The sequence below is a fragment of the Triticum dicoccoides genome, chromosome 4B (assembly GCF_002162155.2).
Source record: "Triticum dicoccoides isolate Atlit2015 ecotype Zavitan chromosome 4B, WEW_v2.0, whole genome shotgun sequence".
Lineage (NCBI taxonomy): Eukaryota > Viridiplantae > Streptophyta > Magnoliopsida > Poales > Poaceae > Triticum > Triticum dicoccoides.
This window is the reverse complement of record NC_041387.1, coordinates 545,262,423-545,267,986: the sequence shown is the minus strand read 5'-3', so window position 1 is coordinate 545,267,986 and position 5,564 is coordinate 545,262,423.

The window sequence follows — 5,564 nt, the reverse complement described above, 5'->3', positions numbered from 1 at the left end:
GTCAGCATTTCTGTGGCTGGGGGTTTTTTTTGAAAGGGGGGGGGGGTTTGGGGGGTTTTGGGGGGTTAATTTAGGTGTTTCATATATTGTGCTATAGCTAGCTAATTAATAGAGAGAAGTATCCTCTTTTTTGTCCGTGCTTGGTCGACGCTACGTACCATACATACGTATAGAGAGGACTAGCTAGACACGCTAGTTAGCTAGTAAGCAAACGAAAGATCGTCATGAACATATATGCATACAGAGAGAAGTGATATCGACCACCTCTCCTTCTCCGAGAGATTGGTCGAACAACAAGTTCTCGTATATCTATCCGACACTACCGGCTACATATATACAATAATTATCTTTTACAAATATATAATCTCCTAAAATACGGACGCGTGGTCCACATAGTATTCTCCGTCTTCAGCGATCACGTGGTCAAGAAAGAATGCCGCCAATTCCTCTTGAATTGCTCGCATGCGATCTGGTGCTAGGAGTTCATCCCGCATCCGAAACATCTAATTTTAAGAAGGGGGTCAATACATATATATATATATATGAATGAATGAAACTCAACGCAAATGATGGTAATAAAATAAAATTGTGAATATTGTTATTTACGCACTTCATATTGTTTGTCGGAGTAGCCCCGCTCACAGGTCGTGTGGCGGATGGACTCGCAAATGTAGTATCCACAGAAATCATTCCCTTGTTCCTGCCACAACCACTTTACAAGAAATAGAGGTCAATCAAACTGATAATTAGCAAGCATACTAAATGGTATTGATGAAACTAGCGCTTGAATCACTAGGAGATGCCTGGAATATGCTACTATATAGTACTTACTTTCGGGTGCCTAAATTGCAGCTTCTTCGGTAGTCCCGGAGCTTTTTTGGTGAATTTTCTCCAAGCCCTGCCATACAAAGAAAACAATTACTTGATATCAGAAATGAACAAAGTTGCTGATATGGTGGATAATGATCGATTTAACTTACTTCTCGAGCATTTCAGTCATGTCCGCATACTCCATGGGATCTTTTCGCTTGGAGTCTAAGACAGTTACTACTCCCTTCTCAAGCTTAATCTCTAGGAGAATATAGTGGTAGCTGCGCACACATGCATAACTCATCAATATTACATTACTATAACCTGGACTAATAAGGAAACCGAATATGCCACAAGACAGTAACACTCACTTGAAGTTGTAAGGAAAGAGTATTATATCTTTGTGTTCATTTATTTCCAACGGTCGTAGCAAGTTGGCCTCGGTTTCTTGGGCACGATATTGAACCTCAGTTGCATCTATGAGATACGTGTTAATGAACCCAATATCTCCCACTTGTCTTTTCTTCAATTCGGCGATCTTCAATCTGCATAATATAGTGAGGATAATTATAAATACATGCAATGAAAGGGCTGAGTTATATAGAGAGACTTAATGACAGAAGTAGTACTACTTACAGACAGTAGGAGGTGACCGTTGCTTTATCGATGGCCAATTGATTGAAAAACTGATAGAACTCCTCAAATGGAATAGACAACAGTTCAATTCCAAGGAGGTCATGCTCCTTTTTAACTCTCACATACAAAGTACTCCTCCCCTCAGACTCTTTGCAGGTTTTCATGTACCAATCATGCAATCTTCGCATCATCGTTGATAGAGAACTTTCATCTTTGACGAGAGGCTTCCCGTACTCGTATCTTTGTATCTGCACCTCCAAGATATCATAATGTACATCGTCGGGCAGGTAATCTGCAGGATTGCCATAACCGGGCACCATCCTCGGATCGACGATGTCGCTAGCAGGCACCTTGAGCGGGGGGCACGATTGCTTCGCTTGTTCGCCGAGCTGGGCAATTTGTTTCCCAGCTCGTCGTTCTTTCATCTTTTGATCACTTTTAGTACTTCCCGACCTCTCCGCTTCGGCAAATGCCTTTCCAATAATGCGCTCATAGTTGCCTTTCGGCGGAGACTTGGGTGGTTTTGTCAGGGCAGCCAGAGTGCGCTTCGCTTTCACCGGATCTACCTTCTCCTCCTGAGGTGGATGTCTCTTTGCTTTCAACCCTTCAAACCAGTCATCCACTTCGGTCTGCGCGATCTTCGCATTTTCCTCCTCGCTCCTCTCGTACGGTAACTTCTCTGGAGTCTTCAGAGAAGGACCGAATCTGTATCTCCTCCCGCCTTTGGCTGTACTGCTAGATGCCGGCAGAGTAGACGGAGCGGATGTCTTCTTTCCTTGCTTACGAGGCGGAGGAGAAGGACTGTGACGCGCCGGAGCAGCCGAAGCGGCGGCGGGTCTCTTCCGCCCTTGCTGACGAGGCGGAGAAGGAGGAGGCTGACTGCTCGGGCGCGCCGGCGCAGGCGGAGAAGGAGGCGGAGTGCCGCCACGCGTCGGAGAAGGAGCTGGCCGAGTGCCCTGATCGTCACTCGCCGGAGGAGGAGGCGGTGGAGGAGGCAGAGTGCCCTGACTCGCCGGAGGAGGAGGAGGAGGCGGAGGCGTCCAGTTCGGAAGGTTGATGAGATCCTTCCGCCATAGGCATGGAGTCTTCAGAGCAGAACCCAGCCGATACTCCCCTTCACCGGTAGGGTGGTCAAGCCGGAGGTCCTCAAATCCCTCCGTTATTTCATCGAGCATCACCTTAGCATATCCTTCTGGAATCGGCCGGCAGTGAAAAGTTGAGTCGGGTTTAGTAGGATAAACAGAGCCAACAGCCGCCTTGACCTTCAAATTGCTCCATTGTGCCGTAAGGTGGCAATTTTCAGCATCCGTGATAGCATCCATGGGATAGCTGGCAGGAGCCGTCAAGGCATGCTCTGGCTGAAGCAGCTCGGTGGAAGCCATGCTGCTTCTCCGCTGAGATGGCGGGGTAGCTTCAGGGGAAGCTTCGGCAGGTCGTTTGCTGTGATCTGCTTCTCGTTCCTCTAGCCCCATTACCCTTTGTTGCAGCGCTTGCAGTTGGCTCTGCTCCAGTTTCTTCCTCCTCTCCTGGGTTTTGTAACCCCCTGCGTCCAGAAATCCAGCCTTCCACGAAACGGAGCCTGGCGTGCCTCGTGTCCGTCCAGGGTGCTCAGGATTGCCGAGGGCCATTGTGAGCTCGTCCTTCTCCCTGTCTGGAACGAACGTCCCTTGCTGCGCTGCTTCGATATATTGCTGAAGCCTCTTGACTGGTATGTCCAATTGTTCGTCCGTCCAAATGCACTTCCCTGTTATAGGGTCCAAGGATCCGCCGGCCCCAAAGAACCAAGTCCAGCAACGTTCTGGCCAGTTCATTGTCTCTGGTTCGATCCCTTTATCAAGCAGATCACTCTCAGCCTTGGCCCACTTAGGCCGGGCTACGAGGCAGCCACCTGACCCCGTGCAATGGTGAAGCTTCTTCTTCTCAGCATTTCTCTTGTTTGTTGCCGACATCTTTTTACTCTTTTCCGATGTCTTGTGGGCCACAAATGCGGGCCAGTCATCTCTGATCTTCTCATATTTTCCCATGAATTCTGGTGTCTCATTTTTTTCGACATACCTATTGAGGTCTTTCTTCCAATTCCTGAATAGGTCTGCCATCTTCCTCAGAGCAAAAGACTTGATTAACGGCTCTATAACTGGCTTCTCCGGATCATCCTCCGGCGATAGGGTGAAATTTGACTTCAGCTCAGTCCAAAGATTCTTTTTCTGCATCTCATTGACATAAGACACCTTAGGGTCTTCGTTCTTAGGCTTATACCATTGTTGGATGCTGATCGGGATCTTGTCCCTAACCAGAACCCCGCACTGAGCAACAAATGCCTTCTTTGTCCGGTAGGGTTCAATCGGTTGGCCGTCGCGCGCGATTTGTATGATCTCAAACTTTTCATCCGAGCTAAACTTTTTCTTCGGGCCTCGTCTCTTTACCGAAGTTGTGCTCGATCCGGAGGGCTAGAAAAAAGAACAAAGACGAGAGTTAATTAATATGTGTACATACCAAAACAATGAATGCATCAATTAGCTAGTCAGCACAGGCTTAACTAATATATATACCTGGCCGGACTCGGTTTGGTGATCACCGGAGCCGTCCTCACGGTCTACTTATTCACCCTCTCCTTCTTGCACCGGCATTGGGTCATCGGAGCCATGTAAATCATAGCCAGCTGCTTCTTCACCCTCTCCTTCCAAACCATCGTTGTCGTTGAGAAACATCAACGAGGAGACAACATCACTTCCGTGTGCGATTATGTCCCTCAACAACGCTTCTTGTGCTTCGTCTCGGGGGGTGTCCATAGTTTCTACAAATATTTACAACATGGCAATTATTATTCAAACATGACAGATATGGATATATTAGTGGCAAACGTAGAACTAGCTAGCTAATCACAATAAGGAATCATATTAGTGGCCTTGACGCTGCTTCTCTAGGGTTTGGGTGGCCTCGACAACGCTTCAAGGGTTAGGGGGTGGCCTCAAGAATGCTTCAAGCTAGGAGGGGGTAATATTGACCCCCCCCCACGTGTTGAAGCTATCGGGAGGGGGTCGGCGTTGAACACTACATCTATGTCCCACAAGTGACGTGGGCATCGACGCCCGCGGTAGGGTAGAGGGTCATGGATCGCGGAGCGGTCGAGGGTCAAGGGGTCGAGGATCGCCGAGGGGTCGGGAGGTTGCCTAGTGTCAAAGGATTCAACAAAACCATGTCTTCATCATTAGGCGAAAGTAACAGGTGCATGATGGTACGAAGCTCTCCAAAGTTATTTTGGAACGGAGTCCCAGATAGGATAATTCGCTTTTTGGTACAAAGTTCAGCAAGAACCTTCCGAATATCGTTATTTGGAAGGCCTTTGCTGAAATTCGTACAAAAAGGCAAATTATCCTATCCGGGACTCCATTCCAGAATAACTTTGGAGGACTTCGTACCATCATGCCATGGTTACTTCCGGCTAATGATGAAGCCATGGATTTCTTCAATACTTTGACACTAGCTAGGAACCCTCTCGACCCCTCGGTGATCCTCGACCCCTTGAACCCTCGACGACCCTGGAACCCTCGACCCCTAGACGATCCTGGAACCCTCGATCCCTCGACCCTAGAACCCTCGACCCGGGATAATATCGACAACACTTCAAGGGGGTAATATCGACAACGACGAGATACATACACGGGAGAAATTAATGTTATCGGGGAGGGGGTATATCGACCCCCCACGTATTGAAGTTATCGGGAGGGGTATATGGACCCCCCCTCATGTTGAAGTTATCGGGAGGGGTATATCGATGATGACAGAGGAGAAGATCGAAGAAAAAAAAGAAGAAAAAAAAGAGGAGAAGAAGAAAGGAATAGAGGAGAAGAAGAAAAAATAGAATATTTTCTATTTTTTCTTCTTCTCCTCTATTCCTTTCTTCTTCTCCTCTTCTTTTTCTTCTTTTTTCCTCTTCTTATTTATTTCTCCTCTTCTTCCTCTCCTCTTCTTCTCCTTTCTTCCTCTTCTTATTTTCCTTTTTCCTCTCCTTCTTTTTCTTCTTCTTCCTTCTTTCTAGCTAGATATATAAAACTTTTCTAAAAATGTAACTTTTGCATATATAAAACTTTTTCTTCTTCTTCCTTCTTCCTTCTCTT